Source organism: Pan paniscus, chromosome 8 (genome assembly GCF_029289425.2).
Source record: "Pan paniscus chromosome 8, NHGRI_mPanPan1-v2.0_pri, whole genome shotgun sequence".
Lineage (NCBI taxonomy): Eukaryota > Metazoa > Chordata > Mammalia > Primates > Hominidae > Pan > Pan paniscus.
The window spans coordinates 133,473,658-133,493,231 of record NC_073257.2 but is presented as its reverse complement, the minus strand read 5'-3'; the positions used below and the strand labels follow the sequence as shown (position 1 = coordinate 133,493,231).

The 19,574-nt window shown below is 48.8% G+C and overlaps 1 long non-coding RNA gene across 1 annotated transcript; it reads left to right on the top strand.

Moving 5' to 3' along the window:
* Window positions 1-3,349: 3,349 nt before the first annotated feature.
* On the top strand, window positions 3,350-18,203 carry LOC129393250 (uncharacterized). Its single transcript, XR_008620041.2, has 5 exons — window positions 3,350-7,265; window positions 8,156-8,315; window positions 9,252-9,402; window positions 10,104-13,797; window positions 14,252-18,203. It is a non-coding gene; the product is annotated as an uncharacterized LOC129393250 (long non-coding RNA).
* The last annotated feature ends 1,371 nt before the right edge of the window (window positions 18,204-19,574 follow it).

The window sequence follows — 19,574 nt, the reverse complement described above, 5'->3', positions numbered from 1 at the left end:
GGTCTCAAACTCCTGACCTCAGGTGATCCACCCACCTCGGCCTCCCAAAGTGCTGGGATTACCACCGTGCCCGGCCTATCGCCATCTCTTTAAAGAGATGCTACTTACTGCATGGCCCTGTGCCTCAGTTTCCCCATCTGTAAATAGGGCTAATACCCTACCTCATAGGATTAAAGAGTGGATCTGTGCAGTTTGGGATCATGAAAAAGTGCTGGAGATGGATGGTGGCAATGATTGCACAACAACGTGAACAATCTTAATGAACAAACAGTGCACTTAAAAATGACCAATATGGGCCAGGTGCGGTGGCTCATGCCTGTAATCCCAGCACTTTAGGAGGCCGAAGCAGGTAGATCCCTTGAGGTGAAGAGTTCGAGACCAGCCTGGCAAACATGGTGAAACCCTGTCTCTACCAAACATACAAAAATTAGCTGGGCATGGTGCCGGGCACCTGTAATCCCAGCTACTCGGGAGGCTGAGGCAGGAGAATTGCGTAAACCTGGGAGGCGGAGGTTGCAGTGAGCCGAGATGACACCACTGCACTCCAGCCTGAGCAACAGAGCCGGACTCTGTTTCAAAAAAAAAAAAAAGACCAATATGGTACACTTTATGTTATACTCCTTTGACCACAGAATTTAAAACGACTGGATGTGTGTACAGTGCCTAGAACTGCATGTGGCATGCAGCAAGCATTCAATAAATGCAAGTCGTCTCCATAATGAAGAGTGGGAACCAGATGGTGATGCTCATGCTGTGTGAGGCTGTGTGCACTTGGGTTCCACTGGCTGCGTAGTGTGTGCGCTGTCAGACCCTACTTTAAGACACGCACATCAATTGCTGAAAGCAGTCTGTCTGTCTGTGTATTCTAGTGCAGGGATTTTGTGTAATGATGAGCAGGGGAAATTGGGTGGGCACTGGGGTTTTCCTCCACACTGAAAGGAGCCATCGACGAAAGGAATATGCTTGAATTCTTCTTCCTTGATGATACCCAGGTGGCCAAAATAGGGCTTGCAGCTTCCCTAGTCCCACTCTGTCTATCCTCCCACGGTGAAAACCAGTTAGAAACAACCAGCCCCAGAGGGCACTAAATGATGAGCTGGGACTAGGGGGTGACTGGCAAGGTCCTTGCTTGATCTCTTCTAATACTATGAGCAAATAGTTTCCTTTAGAGATGATTAAGAACATTACTGTTGCATAATTAATTGTCTTAAAACCAACCGTTCCACTTCATTGATTTGCTATTTTTAGCAAGATTTTCCACAGTCTCTTTGTTTTGTTTCCAAAATAATTGAGTTACAGCTAAATTAATGAGAAGTGATCATTTCATTGCTTTAAAAGGCTTACGTCTTCTCAGGGAAGCACGCGGCCCTCAACCCAGTCCTTTGTAGCACAGTCGGGACTAGCAGGGCAGGCAATAGAGTTATATAAGACTTCTCTTCAAGTAAAACTTTATCTCTGATTTTTAAAAACGTTGTAAAGAAATGTTGATGGGGAAAGCCAGTTGAAGTCCCAGCCTGGATGTATCATTCTCCAAAGAAAAGAGCCCCAGTGCCTGGAAACTGACAGAAATGAAAGGCAGGGCTGTGAGGAGAGCGTCACAATTTAAACAGGCTTTGCTAAAAATCACAGTGCACGCTGCAAAACGGCAGCTCGCATTTCAGTCTCAGAGTTTTGCTACAGTCTGTGATTATCCGTTTGAAGAGTCGGGCCGTAACTTAATTCTGTAAATCAGAGCGTTCCTCAGAAAGAGACTTGGGGGGCTCTGCTGAGCCTTTTCTTGGCAGCCTGGCTTGGAAGTGGTGAGTGCCTTTTCCCCTAGTCAAAGCCATGAAGACTAAGCTGAGAGACGAGAAATTTTAGCCTGTTTAAAAGAAACTCAGTCCGTATGCGGCTGCCTGACAAGACCCAGGGTGTGCTGGAGACTTAAAAATGTGATGATCACACTTTGTTTGGGACATGAGAGCGGGGAAGTGGAGGGGAACTGGATAATTCTTTAGCAAGTGAAGGCATGTGCAAAGCATGGATCTGAAAGACATTCTGTAAACACATTTTCACAAGCAGCGTGCTGAACTGACTCATTTGGGGTGATGGGACTTGGTTGTAAGAGATTCTGTTATAGATAATACCTCTTTTAGAACCGCGGTGTGCTGGCTACCCACAATTGGCAGGGACAAGCAGAAGGGTTGAGCGGCACTCAGATGGGTCTTGGGAGAAAATGGATAACATGGTCGAAACTGGAGAGACTGGCTGGTGGCTCAAGAGCATTAAGACATGTACAAGCAGGCAGAGTGAGGGGAAGGAGGGCTTGGTGTCACATAGGCAGTGGTGTGCTGGCTAATGTTTAACAACTGGTTTTCTAAGAAATGTTTTAAAAAGCCTTGATTTGTAGTGTTTGCTGATTTCCATAGTGTAAATACTTCCAGAATGGCTCATTTCGAGCTATCTATGTGTCTTCCCTAAACATGGCCTTGGCAAGAGGTGCACACAGTTGGCTCCTGTGAACCAGGAGAGCTGGCTCTAGCTCACAGATGAGATAAATAGTGGTTTTCCAGGATTTAAGGGAGAAATGAAAATGCTCTGGAAAAAGGACGTGAATGGGGAAACCTATCAGGTATAAATTAGGCTGAGTTATTTAGCAGGGGGGTGGGGTGCCACCCATTATTTTTCACTGGAGGTAAGACTGGAGCTAAGACATTTCATTCAGCAGGGATGTTTGGGGGTCTTTTTGAGAGTTCTTGCATCTTGACTGGGAAAGTTAGGTCATTGTCAGTTCCTCCCAATGGTAAGCAATGTGACAGACATTGAGAACAATGACATTCAGCAAATGTTTACCTGAGAGCCATGGTATCCCACCCACTGTGCCAAGCACGGCATCCGTCTCTAAATAACTGAGTCTCTAGGAGCAGACATATAAACAAGTAATTAGGCTGTGTGTGGTGGCTCAAGCCTGTAATCCCAGCGCTTTGGGAGGCCAAGGTGGGAAGATCACTTGAGGTCAGGAGTTTGAGACCAGCCTGGCCAACATGGTGAAACCCCATGAGTACTAGAACTACAAAAATTAGCCGGGCATGGTGGCATGCACCTGTAATCCCAGCTACATGGGAGACTGAGGCAGGAGAATTGCTTGAACCTGGGAGGCGGAGGTTGCAGTGAGCTGAGATCACGCCATTGCACTCTGGACTCCAGTCTAGGCAACAGAGTGAGACTCTGTCTCTAAATAAATAAACAAAAAAGTAATTATACTATGATAGAGACATGAATGGGAGCAGCTAATTCTGACCAGGATGTGTCAATAATCAGGATGAACCAGTGATTTCTGAAACAAACACGCTGAAAGAAGACAGGGGAAGCTGAAAGTAGGTTGTTGGTATCACCGAAACCAGGACGCTAGCTACCATTCCTGGTATAAGAATCTACACGGTGGCCCGGCGCGGCGGCTCACGCCTGTAATCCCAGCACTTTGGGAGGCCGAGGTGGGTGGATCGCCTGAGGTTAGGAGTTCAAGAGCAGCCTGGCCAACATGGTGAAACCCTGTCTCTACAAAAGTACAAAAATTAGCCGGGCACATTGGTGGGTGCCTGTAATCCAGCTACTCGGGAGGCTGAGGCAGGAGAATCGCTTGAACCTAGGAGGCAGAGGTTGCAGTGAGCCGAGATCGAGATTGTGGCATTGCACTCCAGTCTGGGCAACACAGCGAGACTCTAACTCAAAAAAAAAAAAAAAAAAAAAAGAATCTACATGATGAAATCTTCTACTTCAGTGCAAGAGAATCCAGGAGACACATCGTTAGCAATCACACACTGTTGTGTGGCCTGGGGCCACCTCAGAGAGGTTTTTTTAACGTCTCTGAAGTTCACTGCCATCCTTTGTAAATGAGGATCTTTCAGAAACTTGGTGGGGCTTAGAGGCCACCTCCTCACAGCTCTTTTCTGCAGTGTTATGGAGACAACAGGTGGGAGCTTAGCTCCCCAAGTGGGACCCAGAGCCTGGGACCAAAACCAGTGTGACCTTAAAGCAATGTTCTGCTAATAGGCAGTGTGACTTCAGGTTGCTCAGCTTATTCAGGTTCACTAGCTTCATATGTCAAATAAATATGTTGGATTTGATGATCTCTAAGCATCTCCTCTATTAAATAATAATAGCCGGGGTACCCACAACCCTTGGTTGTTGGGCTAGACCTGGTTTACACCTGTTATTCTGTTATGACTTTTTTTTTTTTTTTTGAGACAGTCTCGCTCTGTTGCCCAGGCTAGAGTGCAGTGACATGATCTTGGCTCACTGCAACCTCTGCCTCCCGGGTTCAAGCAATTCTCCTGCCTCAGCCTCCCAAGTAGCTGGGGCTACAGGCATACGCCACCATGTCTGGCTAATTTTTTATATTTTTAGTGGAGATGGGGTTTCATCATGTTGGCCAGGCTGGTCTCAAACTCCTAACCGCAGGTGATCCACCTGCCTCAGCCTCCCAAAGTGATGGGATTACAGACGTGAGTCATTGTGCCCGGCCCTGGTATGATTATTATAGTCCCCTATTCACTATCAAAAGTGTCCCTGGTCAGCAATCATGTATATAGTCACCTTCAACAACTAACATTTTAAAAGTACTTCCGCCTTGCCAGTTACAGTGCTTTATCAATATGATTTTATTTTATCAGTTCAGCTTATGAAGACATGTGTTTAGACAGCTTCAGGCCCCACAGACAGAGCTGATACTCACACCCAGATCCTAGATCTGTCCGAAGCCAACATCTTAATCCCTCTTAGCCACTATGCTTTGCCCCCTCTGTGTTGTTCGGTCACTCTACAAATATTTACAGAGTGTCTGCTATTCTATTCTAGTCCTGTGGTTCAGAAGAGGTTTCCAGAAACAAGTTCAAAAAGCTCTGCCTACGAAGCTGGCAATTGCTAAGAAGCAAAAAGCATTATTAATTAGGTTCATGCCCACGCACACCCTGGAAGGCTTTCGTGCATGTGTGGAGCATACGAGGCACATGAGGCATCAAGGGACACTCGCAGCAAATGAGCTTTGCCTTTTCAACTCGATGCATTGGGGAGGCCCAAATAATCTGAAACATTAGCTTAAGTAAAGCACCAATTAAGTAGGTGTGTTGGGTGCAGGGCATGTTTCAGCTTGATAATTGTTCTTTATTCTGCACAGATGTGGGTCAGATTCCCAGAGATGCCCAATTCTGATGCCAAAGAAAGTTGGGAGACTCGCGAGGGACTTAAAGAGACAGCACAGCTTTTCCAGGTACAACTGGTTTGCTCCACACAGGGACTCTGAGATAAAGAAACCAAACAAAGATCCAGTAGAAGGGAGGGAGCGAATGGTGGGAGAGGTAGGTTCTGTGTTCACCCGCGGTCATTTAAGCAGAGTCCCCTGTGTGCCGGGTGCTGTTTTAGATACTGATTTTGAGTGATGTTGATACAAGCCTGCTTTCTCATGACTCCTGATAGTTGTCCTTTATTCTAACTATTGCAGCTTCATAGATGCCGCCTTGAATCCCTACCGCTACAGGACATGGCTGACTTTTTTTTTTTTTGAGACAGAGTCTCGCTCTGTCACCAGGTTGGAGTGCAGTGGCGTGATCTCAGCTCACTGCAACCTCCACCTCCCGGGTTCAAGGGATTCTCCTGCCTCAACCTCCTGAGTAGCTGAGATTACAGGCACATGCTACCACACCCAGCTAATTTTTGTATTTTTAGTAGAGAAGGGGTTTCAACACGTTGGCCAGGATGGTCTCAATCTCCTGACCTTGTGATCCGCCCGCCTCAGCCTCCCAAAGTGCTGGGATTACAGGCATGAGCCACCGTGCCTGGACAACTTTTTTTTTTTTTTTTTTTGAGATGGAATTTCGCTCTTGTTGCCCAGGTTGGAGTGCAATGGTGCAGTCTCGGCTCGCGGCAACCTCTGTCTCCTGGGTTCAAACGATTCTCCTGCCTCAGCCTCCCAAGTAGCTGGGATTACAAGTACTTGCCACCATGCCTGGCTAATTTTTGTATTTTTAGTAGAGGCGTGGTTTTACCATGTTGGCCAGGCTGGGCTCGAACTCCTGACCTCAGGTGATCCACCTAGCTTGGACTCCCAAAGTGCTGGTTTTACAGACATGAGCCACTGTGCCTGGCCCATGGCTGACTCTTAATCAGCTTCCCTCAGCTAAGGGTCCCCTCTGTCTATTTCAAGGCTGGGTAAACTCCAGGCTGCTAGATCGGACGTGCTCATTATGTTAACGGTGTCTGTTTCCTCTGATCAACACCATGATACCACACGGAAAGCAGGCAGGCAATTTTGGCTTGGTGCACAGATGGGACCACCAGGGCCGGGAGGGCGATGCTTGTTAGGGTTTAGCTGAGGCTCAAGTGCCATCAGTTCCAAACACGTGTGCTTTCCACAGCATGCTGAGACCTGAGGGCTGAGTGCAGCTCTTTGGAACTTAAGAAGAAAGAAGTGGGACCAAGGTGGGCAAACGGACTGGGTGCAGAGATCCATCTCATGGCTGCTGGTCCAGTCCATCTCAAAACCAGCTTCATCATAGAGCTGTCCTATCTCTGCCACCACACATACCCAGCTAAGAGATACTTCTTCTTTTTTTTTTTTTTTAATGGCAAAGGCAGATGTCTTTGCTTAAGTTTCCTGGCAGCCCTGGCAGCTGGTTGAGACACCTCTGAGCTCTACCGCAGCTCCTGCTAAAGCCACTTGGTCGGGTTTGCAAGGCACAGCTATGCAGCTGCTGATGGGTCTGGTCAGGCTTCTCCAACCTCGGAAGTTCTGCAGGTCTTTGCAGGCTCCCTCCTCCGCTTCCCTCGGGTGCCATCCTTGGGGCAAGGGGCTATCACCATCGTCTGGGCTTGGCACGGAGTAGTCCATGTTCTGTGGACCTACACTGTAAAAAGCATGGCCCCACATCACCTGGGAACTGGTAGACATGCAGAATCTCAGGCCCCACACCAGAACTACTGAGTCAGCTTCTACATTTCCACAAGGTCCCCAAGTGCTCCGTGCACACACTGAAGTATGAATGGAGTCCTGCTTTGGGATGTGGCTGTCCACCTGCAGAAGATTAGGGTCCAAGACCAAGAAGGATGAGGCCCCTCACTAACTCTCTACTTCCATTACTTTACTTTTGTTTCTGCTTTTGCTGCAATTAATAATTGTCTTATTTATTTGTTTATTGTCTATCTCCCCCAGAATATAAATCATATGGAGGCAAAGATATTGTCTCAGTCAGTGCTGAATTCTTAGTGTCTTGCCCAGAGCTCTGCACAAGGTAGGCATTCAAAAAATATTAGTAGGTTGGCTGGTGGGTTGGATAAATGTGTGAATGAAGCAATGAAGATAGAGAAAGGGGAAGAAGGAGGGAAATAGGTAGGTGCTTTGGCTGACAAGTTGGCTGTCCTCTTCTTTAGGTCCTTAGAGACAACTCTTGTCATTCTCACTCTCCTGTGAATGTTTTGGCCCAGGTGCAAGGCTGCTGTTAGTAGCAATGTGACTGGGCGGGGTATAGAGTTGTTGCAAGAAATCTCCAGTCACCAGCACTGTGACTGGAGAATGTGGTCGTCACATTTAATTCAGCAGGGAAACTCTTTTGTAAATGAAATCTGATGCAGAAACCCAATCTAGATGATGTATGTATCCGGGGTGTTCATTGCTCTCGGATTCCAGATCAGGGGACACTGACATGCCCTGCTCAGGCCTCCCAACCACAGGTGCCCTCAAGGGGACAGGGTCTTCCTCCTGGGCCACTCTGGGCACTTGCTCTGGCATCCCTTCCCCTCCATCCTTCTTGTTCTGTGCTCACCTTTTTTAGATTGCATGGACAAATGCTCTTCTGCATCTCCTCTTTCATGCTGGGGCTTGATGGTTCATCAGAGTAATGCCAAAGCCAGTCATGTTCCTGCAACAGGGCCAGCCTGATAGTAGTGGGCACAGCACCCTGAGTCCTCCCTGGAACCTAGCGACCTTCCCCAGCCCACACAAGACGGACTTTTTATCCTGCTAAACAGATAACAGCAGAAGGGTCCCTAGATCCACAGTGTGGCTGGGGGACCAGAGCCTCCTCCATAAGGCCAACCCCTCTCCAGCTGCCTCCTTGTTGCTCCTGAAGAATTACTCAATGACAGACCATGGTCAATAAATCTCTGCTACCCAATTTCGCAGATGGAAAAACTGAAGCCAGAGAGGAGCAGTGACCTGCCTTTGGCCCCCCAGTGGCTGAGCTGGGGTGACAGTTGCATCCCCTGGGAGATCCATAGCTCTTACCTCAGCCCCTTCTCCAGCCTGGCCCTCTCTTTTGGCAAAAGAAAAATGCTAAGCAATGGTGAGTTACTAGACTGATGGTCCCTAGGGGCCAAGTTACGGAAGGGTGACTTGTTTTTCTCTGTGGTCAAGTGTCCTTTTACTGACAACTCTTCAGTAGTACAAAATTCAGACTTTGTATCTTAGCATGATATTTGGTGGCTGGCTTGCCAACACAAGTGTCAGGTGGCATGAAATCAAAACACAGCAGCAGACAGCTTTGGCCCTTGAATCATTTGTTCATAAAAGATTACTTTTTCAGTAGCTGCAGAATCAAAATTGTGACTTTTTACTGATACAAGGATCACATGGTTCACTTTTTTTTTTTTGGAGACGAAGTTTTGCTCCTGTTGCCCAGGCTAGAGTGCAATGCCATGATCTTGGCTCACTGCAACCTCCGCCTCCCGGATTCAGGTGATTCTCCTGCCTCAGCCTCCTGAGTAGCTGCGATTACAGGCGCCTACCACCACGCCCTGCTAGTTTTGTATTATTAGCAGAGACAGGGTTTCACCATGTTGGCCAGGCTGGTCTCGAACTCCTGACCTCAGGTCATCCACCCGCCTCAGCCTCCTGAAGTGCTGGGATTACAGGCGTGAGCCACTGCGCCCAGCCACACAGGACTCACTTTTGCAGGAAGGGACCCATTCTTGCAGGGCACTGTTGTCTTCTATGGCTCTCCTCACACTTGTCATTGCTAGTTCAATACCTGTGTCCTCACCTGACTCCACACTCCAAGACTCACATTTGCTGCTGTCCCCGGGTCTGGCATACCAGGTACTTGATAAATGTTGGCTGAATGAATGAATAAACAAATCTACGATTCAGTGGAACTCCTCTGGAGTTTCTTGGTTATTTATTGCAGAGTTTGTCCACACAATGTCTTCTTATCAAATGCCTCCCAGTTACCTCCCAGATGTGCCTTGATGTGGAGACCAACTCTCTTTTTTGTTCATTCCAGTTTGGTTGTAAGTTGGTTTTGGGAACACGTTGCACAAGAAAGTAGAAAAATATGCAGAGAGCAGACTGCTGCACTAGTGGAGACGCGCGGGGGCTGTGGCCCTCCAGAGCTGCTAAGCTTTGCCCTCACGTCCTCTGAAATTGCCTTGTAGGTGAGAAATCACTTTCTGGAAATCTGGTGTGGTTTTCACCTTCCTCATTGGGAAGGCATTTAAAGCTGTTTCTGACGTCCACACCCATCCTCCCAGCTTGCTCAAGGAATTGATAGAAGTGGCCTCCTGGGTATGCAGGGGTCTCCTCAGGGGTCCAGCTCGGAGATCCATGCTGGGCTAAAGATGTGATATCTGCAGTCTATGTATGTGAAATCAGAGAGGGATGGGTGAAAAACAAGGTTTCTTTTTTTTTTTTTAAAGGTTTTTAAAAGAGGAGTTAAAAAAAAAAAGAGCAAGTATGTGCCCCTCTCTTTCATGTGCACTTTCTATGTAATTTTTTTTTTTTTTATTTTTTGAGATGGAGTCTCACTCTATTACCCAGGCTGGAGTGCAGTGGCACAATCTCGGCTCACTGCAGCCTCTGCTTCTCAGGTTCAAACAATTCTCGTGCCTCAGCCTCCCGAGTAGCTGGGACTACAGGCATGTGCCACCACACCCAGCTAATTTTTGTATTTTTAGTAAAGATGGGTTTCACCACGTTGGCCAGGCTGGTCTCAAACTCCTGACCTCAGGTGATCCGCCTGCCTCTGCCTCCCAAAGTGCTGGGATTACAGGCATGAGCCACCTCGCCCGGCCTACCTATGTAGTCTTAACTTACCACACATGAATTAAGCCCTAGGATGAAGTTCCACTTTATTTAGTTCACAGCGTTGTCACTTCTTGTGGAAAACAAGTGTTGAACGATGTGTTTGGAGCTCGGAACTGAAGGGTGCAGAGAGGAAGTAGGTTTCCTAGTCTGATCTCACCAGGAGACTTGAAGCAGGAGTTTGCAGTTAAAGAAGACTTCCTGTTTGCCTGAGGAACATCCTATCCAGACTCAAAAGAAGGAAAGAAAAAGGTGGCTAGACCAGGTCAATGGACTTCAAAACACCAGGTTTCCACTCCTGTCATCATTGCTCACACAGGGAGTGAAAGAGGAAGAGGTTTCTCTTGTTTCTATAGCTTTGTGCCCTCAGGTTGTTGGTCTCCCTGCCAGTTGTGATGTGACTGCTCCTTCACTCCGTTTGTTGTGACTCCTTACTCCATGAACTGGGGTCTTTAGCACTGTAATAATGTCACCAAAGTTGGGTGTCATTCTCCATTTCCCTAACAGTGACCACCTGCAGTGGGTTAAAAGGTGGCTGCAAAGTTTCTGCCACCTCTCCCATCAAGGGGTAAAGATTCTTTCCACTCCTCTTGCATCTTGGCTGGCATATGACTTGGTTTGCTCAATAGAATGTGACAAAAGCAATGTTGTGTAACTTCCAAAGTCAAGACTTAAGAGATTTGCAACTTTTGCTTTCCCTTTCTTGGAACACTCCTGCTTGGAATTCAGTGCTATGCTGTGATAAGCTCCAGCCTAGTAGAGAGCCCATATGGAAGGAAATTGAGGTGCTTCTATCGACAGCTCACCTGAGCCCCTGACTGACAGCCAGCAGGAACTGCCAACTAGGTGAGTGAATGAGAGAGTGCTCACTCCAGCCCAGTTGAGCTTCTGGATGAGAGTGGCCCCTGATGACATCACTATAGAACAGAAGAACCACCCAGCTGAGCCCAGTCAACCTACAGAATTGCAAGTAATGATAAATGGTTGTTGTTTTAAGCGACTATATTTTAGGATCATTTGTTATGCAACAATGCAGAAATGAAACTTATAGCAGGGTTTGTGAAAATTTCTGAAGGCAGAGAATGTCTTTTCCTAATTTCTTACAAAGTGCAGTGTTTGGCTGGGGTGTAAATTTCCAATGAAAACTGGACCTGGGTGGTGATTTTTTCAATATTAGAACCAAAGGGGCCCTTGCAAAGTGCCTTACCCACTCACTTTTTACTCATAGGCGGGTGACCTTCCTTGTCAGCTGGAAAGCCCTGTCCTCATTCTGGCATCAGGAAGCCTCTCCTTCCCTGGATGATCTCAAACTATTTTCGTCATGTGGATTGCATGTTATTTACTTATCTTCTCTGCCTCTACCTCCAACCTGCCAGCAATATCTGGATGCTTTCTAAAGTCAAGTCTTGGTCCCTGTGGACAAAATGCCAAAGGCTGTCTTTACTCATCTTTCACATGAGTGAAAGTCAAGGAAGGCTTGGAGTACCCGACACTTCAGGGTGCCTCCCATTGCTGGACTCCCTGTGGCTGCTCCAAGCCTCACCTCGGGGAGCCCATTTTAGCAGCACCCCAGGCATCTTTGCCAATTCCAGGGATGCCATAGAGGCTTCAGAACTAAATGGATGTGAATCCATTTTATTTCAAACAATATTCCATGAGTGGGGCAAGTGAAAATCACGGAGGGCAGAATGAGAGCCTCTCGGGAGGGGACCAGGTGGGCATGGGACTCTCACCCTCCTGCAGTCCCCAGATGCCCCTTGCTGTGGTGTCTGTTGACAACCTCAAGATGCCAGAAGCTGCCAAACCACGATTCCACTTGTGGTCCTGCTTGAGGTCAGGTTCCCCATGAGCTAGACTCTGAGGTCAAGATTTGTACACAGGAAGCTTCCTGAGGTGCTGGCCTTGGGATCCCCAGCCATGGAGGAGTGAAGGAGGTGGAACTTGGTGCCAGTGAACCTGCCTTGGTCAAGGCAAAAGCACCTGGAGCTACTGTGGTCTTTCAGAGTTGTCTCCCGTTGGGTGAGGGGCCAGGCCTTTCTGTGCTCCCGCCCTACCTCACCCCAACAACTAGGGTGACCACCTGTCCCTCACCCCAACAGCTAGGGTGACCACCCATCCCAGGACTAAGGGGGATCCTGGGATGTGGGCCTTTCAGTGTCAAACCTGAGACAGTCCCTGCAAACTGGGATGAGTTGGTCACCCTAAAACAAGTTGGGGAGGGAGGGGCGTCTCTTCCACACAGGGCAATTCCCCACAAGGGACTGGGCAGAGAGTCGCTGCCAACTCTCACGGCAGTGGCTCAGCCCCGAGGGAGGATCTGGGCACCTCTGTGTCATCCGCCACAGCGATTTATTCGTTTCCTCTGAGTGTTTCTGGCTGTGTTCACGTGAGAGCTGTGACAGGCCCAGACCTCTTTTGGGGTGTTGGGGGCATGGTGGCCCCTTCTGCCTGAGCTGTTGTGGGGAGGGGTTAGGGTCTAAGGTTAGTACTGAAGGCGAAAACCTTGTTTAGTCAGGATTCCCCTTGGAACTCTCTGGAGAGACGCTTGGAGACTATGTGCTGTTTCCCATAAGCCCTGCACCGCCAGTTTTTCTTCCGGGGCTGGAGCTGCTCTCTGGTTTTCTGAGCAGCCGCACAGTGGTTGGTTTGTCTGTGGGAGCCAGGCTGTCACCTCGGTGCTGGGAGGTGCTGACACCATGGCAGTCACTCAGACGCCTGACAAAGGGGACAGTGATTCCTGACTTTGGAGTCCTGTCACTGCTGCTGGACAAGCCCATGAACTAGGATGGCCATTCGGACACCCTCCCCCGCTCTCCCTCCTCCTCTCTCTTCCTCTCCCCTCTCCTCTTTCACTCTTCCTCCCTCCCTTCCTCCTTCTCCTTTTCCAAGCACAAAACCCTTAACTCGAGGTTAAAGCAACCCACTGAATGGTAGAAAGACCTTCCAGCAATGAATCAGACCCACCTCTGGGTCCCTTTCTGTTACTTACTAGAGGAGGCCTTGGCCAAATCCCCAAGACATCTCTGGGTGTCTGTTTCCCAAAACCTGGCCTCTGTGTCCCCTGGACTGTAAGACGCTTGAAGGCAGCCACTGTCTCACTCACCGTTTTGTGGCCAATGAGCACCCAAAGCGGGACCCAGCTCCAAATGCGCTACCAGTTAATGAATACATCAATTAATTAATGAATTAATGAATTGATGAAGCCTTAGAGGGCTTCACGAGGCCCCTCTTTGTGGACCAAAAGCACATGAATAAATGCCCTTCATGATGGCGCAGATGAATGGAGGAGCTGATGAAGCCCCTGGTACCTTCTGCCAGCCTCAGCTTGAGAAGGGGTGAAGCCCAGAACCGAATTTTCTCCTGATCTGTCTGCATGCCCCACAAGGGGACGTAGGCATGGGATGTGGCAGATGTTTGCCCGTCTAAGGTGCCTCAGAGTCACAATTAAGAGGTAATCCCTACTTAAATGTCTCAGGTCGCCTCTCACCTGGCTCACCTAACCTCACCTGCTCTTGGCTGGGCTGCACCTGGCAGGTGCTTGTGGCCGCCTCCGGGATCAGTTGAAGATGATCGTGTACCTGGCTTGCACCGTGGGCCTCCTGGGTTCTGCTGGCGACTGTACTAGAAGGATCTGCTGCTTGGACTCTCCCTCCCCCACATCCTAACAGAGAACATTCCTCGGAGCAGAACTTTTACACACAGGCCCATAGGAGGGGATCCATAAACGAGGTTTATTAACCAGCTGAACGGTGAGTCGTCAGGACCAGGGCTGTGAGGCTAGGAAGATTCGGTCAAACACCACCACATTTGTTTATTTTTTTTAAAGTTTCTGAGCGAATGTATATTTCAGCATGTTTAGAGATTGGCAGCCCTGGAAAATGAAGTTTATTTATCCTCTAGATAGACATTACATAAACAGCTGCAACGGCCTTCCTGCCCCATGTGGTGGTGGCTCTCAGCTCTGACCTGCGGGCCGCGCTCTGAGCCCAAAGGTGGCCCCATTTAATCACATACTCTTCCCTTAGTGGGGCCTGGGCTGAGCCTGTGGGAGGTGAACAGCCTCCTTCTGGGACCAGGGTGAGGTTGAGACCAAGCCTCGACTGCAAGTGGTGGTGGCTTCCAGAATCTTCTCTGGTGGCCTCAATTCACATCCAGGTTTCCATTTATGTATTCATGTAATAAACAGTTATTGGTCTTTTCCAGGCCTTGGGTTACACTCTGATGATGCCAGGATAATCAGACCAGCCTCTGGGAGACCCTCCCCACCAGGGTGAGAGCCTCGGGGGGGCAGTGTCCTGCGACGGAGGATGATTTCCCTTAGGGACATCTTTCAGCCCAAAACGAGCCTGCCTGTCTCTTCCATTCCCCCTGCAGCAACAGCTGTCCCTCATCCTCCCAGCTCTGTTCCCATCTGCGCCTGGGGAAGTGAGCTTAAGGATTTTTCCGGAAATGAGGAGAGGTCAGGATGCTGAAGTGTTTGGAAGGCATCCGACGGAATGACGGCTGAGGCCCTCACTCTCCACTGAACTCTGCTTGCGGCTGGGGACTGCTCTGTGTCTGCACGTGTTCGCATTTATTAAATGTGGAGGTGCAAAACAAAACAAAACAAAACAAAACAAAAAAAACCAGTGAGATTCCTGGACTGCTGATGGAATCTATCAAACCTCTCCTCCTCCTCATTATAAGGCAGGCCCCCACATAGTAAATGCGCAAGGGTGGTAAGCTGCCAGTACCTAGGGGCTTGTATGTCACGCAGATCCCAAAGAATTATGGCCCCTAGAAGGCCAACTTGGCAAGAGTGCTTGGATGTTATTGTTGTTCTTTCTAGGAAGAAGAGTTCGTGTTTACAAGAAGGATTGTTATTGGACCAAGATAGGCAGGGGGTGCAATTTCTTGCCTGAAAATTGCTCTTCTTCCGAACCTTTCAGCCACTGAGTCAGCACCTTGCTTTATCTTCCTTTCTCTCTGACAGAGTTGAGTCTTCCGTCTGCATTTCCTCATGGACAGGCTCTGTTTCCAGCCAGCTGAGCAGTACAGTCCATTCCTATCTTTAATCACCTACCTTGCCGATGGGTGCAGCACATGAGGGTGGCCTCTCCCAGAGCAGGTGGGACTTGAAGGATGGCCAGGATGCAGATTTGGATTGGCTGGGAAAAGGGAGCGGGCACTGCAGGCTGGGGGCCAGGCTGAGTAGAGGTGTGGAAGGGAAGCTGAGCATGAGATAGGAGGGGCAGTCAGGAAGGAGGCTGGGAGGAGGCCTGCTTTCTCAAGCTGTCATCACACATTCACTTGCTGTCCCAGTCCATACCCACAGGGACCCAGACAGCATCCAAGACTTGACTTGCGCATTGCCAACTGCTACTGTAGATTAAGTGGGCCAGAGGTCAGGCCTTGTGCTAAGTGCTTCTCCAGCGTTACCTGTGCTTTGGGTTCAATTGTGACCGTCCTCCTCTCCTGCCAGAAAAATATACAGGTGATCATTCTAACTCCTCTTATCTATGGATGTAACCTTATTTAGAAATAAGATCTTTGGGCCAGGTGCAGTGGCTCACGCCTGTAATCCCAGCACTTTGGGAGGCCCAGGTGGGCAGATCACAAGGTCAGGAGCTCGAGATCAGCCTGACCAACATGGTGAAACCCCGTCTCTACTAAAAATACAAAAATTAGCTGGGTGTGATGGACTGTGCCTGTAATCCCAGCTACTCAGGAGGCCGAGGCAGGAGAATCGCTTGAACCCGGGAGGTGGAGGTTGCAGTGAGCTGAGATCACGCCATGGCACTCCAGCCTGGGCAACATGAGTGAAACTCTGTCTCACAAAAAAAAAAAAAAAAAAAAAAAGAAAGAAAAAGAAAAGAAAAGAAAAAGAAATAAAACCTTTGAATTACTTTGAGACCAAGGTGAGGCGAGTGGATCATTTGAGATCAGGAGTTCAAGGCCAGCCTGGCCAACATGGTAAAACCCTGTCTCTACTAAAAATACAGAAAAAAAAGTAGCCAGGTGTGGTGACACATGCCTGTAATCCAGCTACTCAGGAGACTGAGGCAGGAGAATCGCATGAACCCAGGAGGCGGAGGTTGCAGCTGAGATCACGCCACTGTACTCCAGCCTGGGTGACAGAGCGAGACTTCATCTCAAAAAAAGAAAATAAAAAAAAGAAAAAGAAGTAAGATATTTGCAAATGTCCTCAAGTTAAGATGAGGTCATTAGGGTGGGCTCTAATTCAATATGACTGCTGTCCTTATATCAAGAGAAAGGTGTGGACTTAGATGCACAGGGAGAACGCAGTGTGACTGAAGCCACTGAAGTGCTGCAGCAGCAAGCCAGGAACGCCAGGGAGTGCCAGGGAGTGCCAGGGAGCGCCAGGGAGGGCCAGGGAGCGCCAGGAAGGGCCAGGGAGCGTCAGGGAGGGCCAGGGAGCATCAGGGAGCATCAGGGAGGGCCAGGGAGCACCAGGGAGGGCCAGGGAGCACCAGGGAGTGCCAGGGAGGGCCAGGGAGCACCAAAGAGCACCAAGCAGGGCCAGGGAGCGCCAGGGAGGGCCAGGGAGCGCCAGGCAGGGCCAGGGAGGGCCAGGGAGAGCCAGGGAGCATCAGGGAGGGCCAGGGAGAGCCAGAGAGGGCTGCAGTCACCAGGAGCTGCAGGAGGAGAGAAAGGATTCTTTGCTAAGGCTTCAGAGGTAGCACAGCCCCATGGACAACTCGATTTGGGGCTTCTAGCCTCCAGAACGGTGAGACAATAAATCCCTGTGGTTTTAAGCCACCAGGTTTGTGTCCTTTTGGGAAATGGACCCACCTTGTTTTACCCTATAACATCCTTCCCCAGCTGCAGGAGGCAGAATAACACCCCCTCCAAAGACATCCATGCCCTCTACCCCAGAATTGAGTAAAAGGGACTTAGCAGATGGAATTGAAGTTATTTTAAAATGGGGAGATGATTAAGGTGGGCCCAGTCTAATCACATAAGCCCTTAAAAGTGGAGAACATTCTCTGGCTAGAGGCAGAAGAGATGGGGTAGAGGAAAGAGAGAGATTCAGAGAGTGAGAGGGATGTGATGTGTCCTTACTGGCTTTGAAAATGGAGTGGGGGAGCTGAGCAAGCACCCCCCCAACCCACCACTGACCACCAGGAAGGAAACAAGACCTGAGCTCACTGCACAGCACCTGAATCCTGGCAACATCGTGAATGACTTTGGAGGCAGAGTCTTCCGCACAGCCTCCAGTGAGGAACGACGCTCTGCCGACACCCTGATTTCAGCCACCTCCATCCAGACCTCTGACCTACAGAGCTGCGAGATAATACATTTGTGTTGTTCTTTAAGCCCTTAAATGTGTGGTAATTTCTTATAGCAGTGATAGAGAACAAATATGCCACCTATAAAACAGATGCAGCAACTGAGACCCGGGCACCGAGGTTTGGCAACTTTGCCCATGTTCTGAGAACTGGGCAGGGGAGAAGCTGCTGTGGGAATCCAAGTTTGAGGGAAACCAACATCCATGTGGCTTACTTATCTGAAGCTGAAGGAATTTGTGGCAAATTTGGACGATGGGTAAACTGAGTCCAAATAGGAGAGTGACATGACAGGGAGCTGGCAGAGGGGAAAGGAGGGATGCCAGGGAGATCTGTGATCTCTCGGTTGGCACAGGGGTGGTGCCCATGGCAGACAGCTGATACTGAGGAATTGCTGGTTATGAGAAACCGCTGGAAACCCACCAGGCTTGAGCAGGTAGCAGGCTCTGATGGGCACGGTGGCTCATGCCTGTAATCCCAGCACTTTGAGAGGCCAAGGCGGGTGGATGACTTGAGGTCTGGAGTTCAAGACCAGCCTGGCCAACATGGCAAAACCCCATCTCTACTAAAAATACAAAAATTAGCCAGGCGTGGTGGTAGGCGCCTGTAATCCCAGCAACTCGGGAGGCTGAGGCAGGGGAATAGCTGGAACCCTGGAGGCAGAGGCTGCAGTGAGCCAAGATGGCGCCATTGCAAACCAGCTTGGGTGACAGAGTGAGACTCTGTCAAGAAAGGAAGAAAAGAAAGAAAAAGGAAAGAAGGAAGGAAGGGAAAGAAAGAAAGAAGGAAAGAAAGAAAGAGAAAAGAAGAAAAGAAAGAAGAAAAGAAAGAAAAAGAAGGAAGGAAGGAAGAGAAAGAAAGAAGAAAAAGAAAGAAAAGAAAAAAGGAAAGGAAAGGAAGGAAGGAAGGAAGGAAAAAAGAAAACAGGCAAACAGGCTCTGAGAATCAGAGCCAGGTAGAGAAGCAGGGCAGGCACTGGAAACAGCCAGGAAAGTGAATGGTGTGGGCACCTCTGTAGCAGGAGGTTAGTCGGCTCCATTTTAGATAAGGGGCTCTATTTCACCCACCAGCTCCCACTGGATGGCAGAGCAGGGGAAGAAACACAGTGGCCGTCTCAGGCTTTGCTGGCAGTCTCTCCTAGATCCTCATAGCAGCCCTGGGCAGGAAGGCCGATGTCGTATCATTCCCTGGTGACACGGTTTCTGGGCTCTGGAAAATGGATGGTGGCTCTGTCTGGCTCTGTCTAGCTCCAGGCAGCCGTGTTTGGCGGCATAAATGACGTTCCACATGTAGCAAGACTCCATCCTGGGAAGTGACCACAGCTGCACATGTCATATACACTTGACATCCCAACAGTGTTATACATCACTCCCAATAGTGCAGACTAAACACCAGGGGTTATTACTTCATTCAGGAGGAAACGCAGACTTAGAACAGATGATTACAGTTATCACCAAATATTCAATAGCTCTGTCAATACATAAATTGATCACTACGAAACAGGCCCAAGCTGCCACAACAGTGGCTCTGGAAACCAACCCCAAGGAAAACATGACAGAATTTCTGGTCAGGCGCGCCTCCCAATACTAAAAGGGGTTTTTGGGCATAGACAGGCGGGAAGGAGAAGGGTGTTAGTTCTCAATGATTTCCTGGAAGAATGATTGTTTCCCTTGGACTTGCCCGGACTAGTCAACCTGTGGGTGTGGCTTCTAGCCAGCACAGCATTGCCATATGCAATACAGCATACTTGGTTACATCTGGATTTCAAATACACAATGACTATCTTCGTAGATGTATGTCCCATGCACTATTTGTTCATGAGATAGTGGGGACCTATTTATACTAAAAAAAATTACTTGTTTTTCATCTGAAATTCAAGTTTAACTGGGTGTCCTGTACTTTTATCGGCTCAATTCAGCAGTGCTCTGAAGTCATGTCTTATCTGATTCAGAGGAGATGAGGGTAACCATTATCTTAATTCTTGCTTGAAGCACACAGAGGAGTTTTACAAAGAAAACAAATGGATCCTTTCCTCGTATACAGAGGATTTCTTTAAATAGAAATTTAAAGCAAAAGATAACTCAGTTGGATAAGGTGAAGAATTTGCTGACCGTCATGAGTCAACACTGGAATGAATTTCTACGTGATGCTAAGAAGAACTTTAGAAGAATGTGAGCAAGTCCCCCTGCCCTGGACAGCCTAAGCTGCTACTGAAATCAACACCATTATGGGTGAATTTT